Raw genomic sequence first — 10,282 nt, 5'->3', positions numbered from 1 at the left:
CCAGTACCAATTCCTACTAGTTTGTGGAAACATGCAAGGTCAGAGGGACCTTCTGTATACTTCCCACTACTAGAAGAACAGCAGTGCTGAGCTCAACCCTAATTAGATAGCAGAGAAGGCATGCAGAGATATTTTACCACACTCACATGTGTGTGAATTGCAGACTTGCTGGCTGGACTGCTGCAAAACCAAGTGCCTGTAATCCTCATTTATTCATCAGAAAGCAACAGGTTTATTCGTTCCCCATTATGTGGCTCCCTGCTGAACACAGACTGAATTGCAGCTCCCAGGATTTCAGTGATGTCCTTGCTGTATCCCTTTGATTGCAATATTGTCTTCCTTTGTTCCTGTAGTCATTGATATTGGGTCTAAAGAAAAGTAGGTGAGTGCTGTATGAGCTGGACTTCCAAGAAGCAAAGAGAGAAGATGAAGGTCTGTGACCCCATCACTTCTTGTTGCCACTGGCAGAGCCCCTACCCTGATCACAGAGTGCAGGTCAGCTCAGAAGCATAGGAGAAGGCACAAACGTCCACACTTCCACGCTGGAGAAGGAACAAAAGTCTGTGGCTTCTGCTCTGTGCTGTGAGGGCAGAAGGAGCAAATATCCCCTGTTTATCACACTGGAGAAGGAGCGAGTGTTTAGGGCTTCTGCTCTGGAGGAAGAAGGAGTGTCTGTGTCTTCTGCTCTGCAGAAGGAGCGAATGTCTACAGGAAGAAGGAGCAAATGTCCTCATCCAGCACACTGGAGGAAAAGTGAACATCTCCGGTCTGCGCCTTTGACAAGGAGTGAATGTCTGTGGCTCCTGTGTGCTTGTGTGCGCGCACACACTTATCATTCTCCATTTTGTGTTTTTATGTTGCTCATCTTTTAATCACAGTAGTCAATAGTAGGAGGGACGTATCTCCTCAGGGAGCAAAGTGTGGAATTTCTTTTCTTTGGAGAGGGAGACAGATTTAAATTAGATCTATTTTTTGCTTCTATGCTAACACTTTGCACTTCTCTCTAAATTCACCTAGGGAAATTAATCTTAAAAGAAAATATTGCTTCTTTCTCTTTTCCTGTGTGATAACAGGTAGATGATAACAAAAGAGATTACATTTGCCCAAATGATAACATTTAGGGGAAGGATGGGTTAAAACAGCCAAATACTTTGAGGCTACCTGAATCTTTTTAATTTCATTTTGAATGTCTGTCTGTCTGTGCTTTCTCACAGGGCATCTGTCTGATAGCAACTTGAGAAGGTGGAGGAGCCTGTTCACATAGGAGAAGTGACATAGGAGAAATGATAGACTGTAAATGTAAATACTCTAGATATCTGGTATGTCCCAGACATTCAAATGTACAGTTCCACACTCGAAGGCGGCGTTTGTCCAGTATCTAATTCCTCTGTGTAGTGGAGAAGCCGCTGTGCCCAACTGCCAATCTCTACCAAAGGTTATTTGTGAGACTGAGAACGCTGTCGTTCAACTCGTGACCGCAATACTTGCCCCTTTAGATACAACTTCAGAATTAATACCTGCTGCATTAGTACCTAACCTAACTTCATCCTTTGACGGGATTTTGCACGCTTTATCTGTGCAGTGGTTGAGAGCAGTAGTTTTTAGGCCAGCGCAGTTCTGCTGTAGCTTTCTTTGAGCTGCACTTCACCCTTGTGTCCAGCTTCCGGGAATATAAATTGCACAGAGCTGCAGAAGGAGCACCTTGAAATAGCGCTAACTGCAGAAGCATGTCTGGATTGCAGAGGGCTTGTGGCTTCCTGTTTGTCTTCAACGGGTATGTGTTTTTCCCTCTTCTTGCAAGTGCTGACATGGGCTTCATAATCAATGGCCACGGGGTCCATGCCCTAGGCTGGTCATTTCAGGCTGTCATGCAGATGATTGCTCCTGGTTGCACATGTTGTGATCCTGTCCCTCAGCTGTTTTCCTGAGGGATTGGAAATGCTTCTGGTAAGTCCTGTAGTCTCCTAAATTTTTCACTGTGTCCTTGCTGGTGTTGGGTACCATTATAGCACAGAGAGGCAGCCTCCTCTGTCATGTATGCAGGGCACAGCATGGCACAAAGAGGTGCTACCTCAGGCTACTACCACCTTGTCTACATTAGAATTTTCTTTTTGTCCTAAACATTGGCTCTTTGAGTACCATGCCCAGAATGCACTAGTTTCCTGGTTTTTTAACAAAATTAGCTTAAGTCCTCCAGTTGTTTTTCTTTCCAATGGTTGCTGCAGGAGTTCCTGGGGAGGCCCTGGCAGTGGGATGTGCAAAAAAAAAAAAACTTTTGACTACATGTGGCAGAAGAAAGCTGAGCTGGAGGATCAGCATGAACAGCTGCTGGTCAAGGTAGCAACACTCTGTCAGAAGTTTTCATGAAGAATCCTACTTGACTGAGTACATATGAATTCTGTGAATATTAGTGCCCAAATAGGTACGTTCCTGATCCTTTAAAGCAAGCTCATGGTACTGGAGTAGTGCATGTGGTGAAGATTAAGTCCAGTAATACCTCATTTTGATTATGTTGTCCTCCTGTATGCAGGCACGTGGAACAGATGAGAACATTTCTTGTATCCTTTTGTTTATTGAGTGGCCCATGCTACTAAGAGCAAGCTGCGGTGAAGAAGACATAGTCAGGCTCCTTCGAGAAAGTGTTTTGCTCCGTACTGGAGGGAGGACGGGCGCACCGGACCGTGCATTTCAACAGATAGCGGTGAGGGATAGGTTTCCTTTTAATCCCTGGGGAGCAGCAAGGCCTGACATTTTGAAGGCAAAATGTTTCTTGTGCAGCTGACTTAGAAGAAGCTGCTGCTACTCCAAAGTAATGGCAGTTGTGCACAGTCCCCGGAAGCTCTTGAAAGAAAAGCCACTATTCACCTTTTATCCAGAGGCTCCGCGCTTTCATTCAGAACAGAGCCTGTCCTCTGCTTGGGACTCCAGAAACACAGCCGTGCCTTTTGGGGACTTGAAGATGGGGTGAAATTGCCTGTCTGGGGGACTGAGGCCCCATCCTCCGTGTTGGGGAGAGCACTGGAGGCTCCCACTGTGTCTGCAGCTGGCGCCTGGAGCCTGTGTTTTGGGTCTGGGTTCTGAGGCGGTGGCGGGGATGGGGGCAGGTGTCAGCTCAGCCCGGAGCGGGTCAGCAGGAGGAGCCCGGAGTGAGGCAGGGAGGAGTGCGGAGGGCACACAGGGCAGGGCAGCCCTGATAGGAAAATACGACCCCACAGCTACTCATTGTCATCCTGCTGCCACTCGGCATTTCAGGGTACCCATTCTTCTCATCTGAGCGCTCACGGTCTCCATCTCTTGGACAAGGGGCACTAAAATTGTCTAATCTACTAAGAAAGAGAAATGCAAACATTAAAAAGGTTAGAAGCAACAAGATGCTCAGGAATCTGGTACGGGACATGATCCCACATCTCAAAAATCTTTACTGTTCTATCACCTAAAAGAGGGGAAATAAGCCTATCAGCTAAAAGAGGGGAAAAATGAAGGAAAAAATCTGAAAGGGGAAAAAACACAGCAAAAAAGAAAGTGGAAGAATTGCTTAGAACAGGGGAACTTAGAGAAAATGTAGGGCCTAAGAGAAGTTTTGGCATTACAGAAGCTTGCTTGGGATGAGGCACAGTTGCCACTTCCAGGATGGTTGGTACGTACAGACTCTGCTCCTCCAGGGTTCCCTGGGCAACACAATCTGCCCTCCTCACAGCTGCAAAGGGGAGTAATGGAGGTTGGAGCAGAGTGAAGACACTGCAGCCAAACTCTGCTGCACTCCCTGTGCAGTGCTGCAGATAAGCCAGTTACGGAGGGAAGAAGTTAGATGAAAGATTCCATCGTTAACTCCTGGGATCGGTCAAGCAGCTGATCCCCCTTTCCTCCCCTCGGGCTGGGACGCCACCTGAGGAGACTTGAGACTGAGAGCCCTCTGCCATCTTCTGGGGTGAGTGGTGACTGCACATTTGTACATCAGAGCTAGCTAAAAACCCCTCGCTGTAGTAAAGAATTTCCTGTACTGACATCCGAAACCTGCTTTGTAAATGTTGCATTTGAACAGATCATACTGTTTGTGAACTCGACTACTTGTTTGGAAGGCAATCAGACCTACAGTTTACAGACTGTTAGTGAATCCGATACTGCCAGAGTCGGGCCTAGAGTTGATCACACTATTTGGTAGTGTGATTCGCTCGATTCGCTCTTAGGAAGGCGATCGGACCTATGGTCGACAGACTGTTCGTGAATCCGATGCTGCCAGTCAGGCGTCTGGCTAACACAGTATTTGACATCCCCTCCCGCAGCTTTCACACTGCAACACCGCGGCCCCGCGCGGCCCCGCACACGACGCCTGGCTGCTGCGGCCCCCGCGCGATGGCGCCGCCGCGGCCGGGCCGGGCCGGGGGGGATCTGCCGGCACCGCTGGAGGGCGCAGCGTTGCCATGGCAGCGCCTGGTGCGGCCCTCCCATTGGGCTGGGGTCGGGGGGAGGGCAGGGCTGGCTCCGACTGATGGCTCCGCCAGCCAATGGGAGCCGCGAGGCGGGCGGTGGCGGCCGCTCCTGGCGGGGCTCAGGCGCGGGGCGGGTAGGGCCACTGGGGGCGGCAGCAGCCCCGTGGCCGGGGCGGGCGGGGAGGTCCCCGCTGTCCCTGCGAGCGGGGCCGCGGGAGCAGCAGGCTCCGAGCAGTGCTGGCAGGAGCTCGTGTGCTCGGAGGGCCGGGCAGGCCGGCAGCAGGCAGGCAGGACTGAGCGCCGGCCGCGAGGGCTCTCCTACCGGAGCGCCCACGAGGGCAGCGGCGGCTCCTGCCTGCGGGAGGCGTTTGGAGGAGACTCCTGGCTCTGGAGGCCACGGGCAGCAGCAGGGATGTGCTGGGCTTGGCACCCGCCATGGAGGTCCCCTCCATCCCATCAGGGCAGCTGCCGGGTCGGGAGCAGCCACATGTGCCCTCTGCAAAGAGAGGCGCCCTGGTAGCAGCACAGGCAGCAGGGGAACAAGAGGCAGTGGGAAGACGCTTCCTAGAGGCTGAGAACAGGAGCTTTTTCTCCATGAATGCGGCCAAACTGTGGCCCAGAGACACAGAGAGATGCTCAGAGCTCCCTCCTTAGATGTAACCCAGACTTACCTGGAAAAGGCTCCAAGATGGTTCCTGTGCTGGGAGCTGCCCTGTGCAGGGCACTGGACGCCCTACTGCAGGCTCAAGGAATCTACTCTCCTGAAACAGGCTCCACAGGCCCTGTGCTTTTAAACGTGCTCAGCAAGGTTCCTTGGTCTGTGCTACTTGAGCTAGAGATGCTCTGTCAGGAAAAAGCAGTCATGCCCTTAACATCTTCCTTCCTTCCAGAGGACTTTAGCTGGGAGCCTGGTTCCTGCCAGGCTCCCAAACCATGACTCATGCCAGGTTCTTCATATCCCATGAATATTTCCCAGCTTCCCTTTCTCTGATCCTGAGGAAAGCCATTTCTCACCTTGGACCTTACTTAGTCCTGGGGATTTTCCTTGACACATCCAGGTCGTGTTTGTCCCCTGTATATGGTTCCCAGCACCCTGGACTCTCCTGGCACCCTGCCTGTCTTTGGGATCTGTAGAGTCTCGGCACCCTGGATCTGCCCCACTTTGACCCTGGGTGCCTCAGGACAGCACCCCCACCCCAGTGCAGTGCTGCTGTGCAGCCTCCCATACGGAGCCCGTGAGGCACTGCCAGCCTCAGGAGCTGCATTTCGGCTTGTTCACAAGTCGGGGAGATGACTGTCTCCCAGCTCCCCAACTGCTGAAGCTTGTGAGCATGCCTACAACCAACATTCCTCTCTTCCTAGTCTTTGCAGGTTCTGGGCCCAATCTGGCAGAAGGGAGATTCCATCCCCCTTGAATGCTGTCAGAGATGTGGCTTTCCAAGTCACTACAAAGGGCAGCATGCCTTTACTCACTTCTTTGGGTTGCTTATTTGGCCTCTAGCATCCTGTCTGTGGCACAGGGAGCCACATTCTGCACTCTGGGGTCTCTCCCCTTTCTATCCCCCTGTCTCCTCTGTGTGTGCTCAGTTTCCTCTATGCACCAGGGTCATAGGAAATGTTGATTTTGGGGAGTTTCCTTGAAGCTGTGACAAGCTGTGAAGCTGAAGGCCCGAGGGAGGGAAGTCTGGCACACGGCTGTTTCCCCATGCTCCCTCCTGCTCCCAGCCTGAGGGCTTCAGAAGGTCTCCAGGAAGAGCAGTGCTTTTGGTGTTGCTGGGTTGGGTTTCCTTTGACATCCCCAAGTCCTGCTTGGGTCGCTCTGAGCAGCCAAGAAAATCCCTCTTCCGTAGGGTCTTGCATCGAGGTTTTTCCCTGCTGTTGTACAGAAGTGCAGGCGAGTCCAGGATTGCCAGGAACAGCATTTGCCCACATCATGGCCCAGGACTCCCTGGAGTTGTGTGGGTCTCTATTCTCATATGTCCCGCTTAAGTTGACATTTTCTAATAACACCTTTACAGCACAAGAGGTAGACCTGTAAAGTCTCCATATTGTGACTCCTTCTGTTACTCTTTGTTCACTCAGTGAAGGGGAAGGGAAGGGTGTCCATACAGTGCCTGAGCTGTGGGATATGCTTTTCCTGCATGCGAAGGCTTCATTGAGAGTCACTGGGGATTGATAGCGATTGGAGCATGTTGCTGTTACTGAGTCTGGAAACCGAACAATAATAACAATAAAACCTTTTGAAACCAGAAATGCTTGTCTATTGTTGATGTCTCCACCTTTTATCTACTCTCCCTAAACCTTTCCTAAACCAAGCCATGCAAGACTTGAAGAAAATTACAGGGAGAACATGGTTTGTCAGAGCCACTGTGGCACACATGATGTCACAAGCACCAAGACCAACCAAGAGCCTAGCATTCCCCTATCAGGCACTGAGGCGAAAGGGATTTCAACACCCCCAGGAGCAATCATCAGCCTAAGCTGGCCTATCAGCCTCTCAGGCAAAACTCACCTCGCAATCACCATCATCAAACCGGTGTTCACCACTGACATTTCATGCACTCAGGTAAAAGTGATGTAGAAAACTCCCAAAAGCACCTAGGAGACTTGTACTGTCCCAGTAGCATATCAGGAGAAGTAACCTCACAATCCACAATACCATCACCTGTCCAGCATGGGTCTATCAGCCACTTAGGCACAAGGCATGTGACTGTAAGAGACTGTCTTGGATTGTGTTTGCCTCAACATTGTTGCCACACCATTTACTTCAGCATCCTGTTCCTGGTAAGACTGTGATATCTGCTCAAGACCCAAACAATGACGTTCTCAGCAGTGCCTTACGAAGCTGCACTTGCACTTGAGTCAGATGAAGAAGAGCACCAGGGCACACGGCATGTACAACACAAACAACACGTACCAAAAAAAATCAAGAAAGTGGGTGCACTCTTCAAAAACCAGAACAATAAAAGAACTGCATATTCCTCCCTCTGGCGTGGCTTCTTTTCCTGAACTCTCCTTCAAGGGATCATCACCTGCACTGAGGCAGAGCCAACGAAATGTAGCTGGGCTGGTGGTGATGGTAACTAATCTTGCTGCATCTCGCCCACTTGCTTCCTAGAATCATAGAATCGTTAAGGTTGGAAGGGACCTTTAGAGGTTATCTAGTCCAATCCCCCACACAGGGGGTCACCTGGAGCACGTGGCACAAGATTGCATCCAAGTGGGAGATGCTACAACCTCTCTGGGCAGCCTGTTCCAGTGCTCTGTCACCCTCATGTCAAGAAAATTTTCCTTAAGTTCCTGTGGAACTTCTGGTGCTTCAGTCTGTGGCCATTTCTTCTAGTTCTGTCAGTGGCCACCACTGAAAAGAGGCCAGCCCCATCCTCTACACTCCCTCCCTTGAGGTATTTATATACACTGACCAGGTCCCCTCTCAGCCTTCTCTTCTCCAGGCTGAACAGGCCCAGCTCCCTCAGCCTCTCCTCATAGGGCAGATGTTCCAGGCCCCTGATCATCCTTGTGGCCCTGTGCTGGACTCTCTCCAGCAGCTCCACATCCCTCTTGTCCTGTGGAGCCCAGAACTGGACACAATACTTCAGATGCGGCCTCACCAGGGCTGAGTAGAGGGGCAGGATCACCTCCCTTGACCTGCTGGAGATGCTCTTCTTAATGCACGCCAGGATCCCATTGACCTTCTTGGCCACGAGGGCACACTGCTGCCTCATGGTCAACTTGTCATCCACCATGATGTCCAGGTCCCTCTCTGCAGAGCTGCTCTCCAGAAGGTCAATCCCCAGCCTGTACTGGTGTCTGGGGTTATTCCTCCCCAGGTGCAGAACCTTGCACTTGGCCTTGTTGAATTGCTTGAGGTTTTTCACTGCCCAGTTGTCCAGTTCTGTCCAGGTCCCTCTGGATGGCAGCGCAGCCCTCTGGGGTATCGGCTACTCCTCCCGGTTTCGTGTCATCAGCAAACTTGCTGAGGGAGCACTCTGTGCCTTCATGCAGGTCATTGATGAATAAATTGAACAGGACTGGACCAAAGATTGACCTCTGGGAGACACCGCTAACTACGGGCCTGTCTTTCTTCTCTTGCTTATCTTCCTTTTTCCCTTCTTCTTCTCTCTGTCCTATCACGATTATGAGATTTAGAGCTTACAAAGTTGTACAGCATTTGACCCCATTTGTGTCCTAATCTTGCTCTTGGGATGATATCGAAACCTCCCCAAACAGTGGATTGGGACATTTTATTGGCATCATGGACAGTATGCCTGGAAATGAGTGTGCTGTGCCACCTTGTTGTGAAACTTTTGTGTTAGAATAAGGTGTGGCTTCCTGGGAGCATATAGGGGAAAATTGGTGTTAAGGTGTGACCCTCTCAGGACGATAATCCTTTTTTAGGAAAATGGCCACTCAGAAGGCAGCCAATGCTTGTGGTGATGTGCCCTCATGGGTTGAAGGAATAGATAAACTATGATGTTTTAAAGGCGCACTGATCTTGCCCCTCACTCCAGGGACAAGATTGGGCAAAGAACCATTGGTTTCAATCGCAGAGTGTGGTAGATAGGTTAGGAGTATTGCAGAAGGAAGCTAAAGTCAAGAGGGAGAAGGTAAAAGCTATGATTTGTGCAGTGCTCGGAGCAAGTCTGGCAGCTGCGGTGGAAGAGAGAAAGCAGGTTTGTCAAGCTGATACTCTGATAGATTACCTGCAGGTGGCAGTAAATGCTCTGCAGTAACAGTTAAAGGAAAACAAGCAATTGTTGGAGGAGGAAAGGGACCAAAACATGGTATTCAAGAAAGGGCTGAGGAATCAACTTTTGAGGAAAGTAGATACACTGTCAGAAGTAGAAATGACGTGTGCAGAGAAAGGGATATAGCAAAATTATCCCCAGGGAGATTTGCGTAAGGCCAAAGAAACTGTAGAAAGCCTCCCCCTCGATATGTGTCCACTGATTAAAACAGAGTATGTGTATGAGGATGATAGTGATGACTGTCCTCAGGTTATCTCCAAAGAAGTCCCACTTGCCACCACTGAATTAGCAAAGCTGAGAAAAGATTTCACAAGATCTGCAAAGGAATCAGAGATGGAGTATGTGTGGAGAGTGTCTTTGTCAGGAGGGGATGGAATCTTGTCATCAGAGAAAGAAGCAGAAGGATATTGGGGTCTGGGTGTGTTTCTGACCACCAGTGATCACCTAGCACCATGGTCATTGACTCAGACAGCTGTGTATTGGGCCAGAGGCCTGAATCCCTTGGAGAGGGGAGATGCCCTGGCCATAACAGGGACGGTGGATCAGTTAGTGGAAAGCGTGCAAAAGGCAGACTGTCTCCAGATGCTGTATAATTGGGAGCTCAAGCCCAACCAGGGTTCTCCAGTGATGCTGCCTGTGGACCCAGAGAAGAAGACCCCCCTGATAGAAGGATTTTCTGACTCCCTGAAACCCATTGGGATTCCGTTGCAAGGGGGATTCAAAACATCCTCGATGGAGAAAGAATTACCACTGCTCTGGAGGGGACAGTGACCCCTGACTGGGGGCCAGAGAAGAAAGTAGGGACATGGAGAGAGATAGCCCAGGAGTTGATTAATTTTGGGAAAAAATATGGACCTGTTGGCAAATTGTCCCAAAGAACTCAAACCAGGATCGTACGGGCTGCAGAACAGGTTAGTGGACAGCAATCACCTCCCGGCAAGGCTCAAGACTGAGGGTCACTCTGAGGTCGTAATTCCAGCAGAGTTCCAGTCATAATTCATAATTTCAGTCGATGGAATGCCAAGGTGGATGAACTAGCCTGGTTGGCTCCCCTACAAAGCACCCAGATAGCAGAAAATTGGTAAGGTTTGTTGGAATGGCTAT

At 50.4% G+C, this 10,282-nt stretch overlaps 1 pseudogene; it reads left to right on the top strand.

The window, feature by feature from the left end:
- The first annotated feature begins 2,283 nt into the window (after positions 1-2,283).
- LOC104568127 (uncharacterized) lies at positions 2,284-10,131 on the top strand (annotated as a pseudogene).
- Positions 10,132-10,282: the final 151 nt, after the last annotated feature.

This window comes from Tinamus guttatus, unplaced genomic scaffold, assembly GCF_059628265.1.
Source record: "Tinamus guttatus ecotype Peru unplaced genomic scaffold, ASM5962826v1 Tinamus_guttatus_pri_ptg000287l, whole genome shotgun sequence".
Classification (NCBI taxonomy): domain Eukaryota; kingdom Metazoa; phylum Chordata; class Aves; order Tinamiformes; family Tinamidae; genus Tinamus; species Tinamus guttatus.
This window is presented reverse-complemented; position numbering and strand designations above follow the sequence as displayed.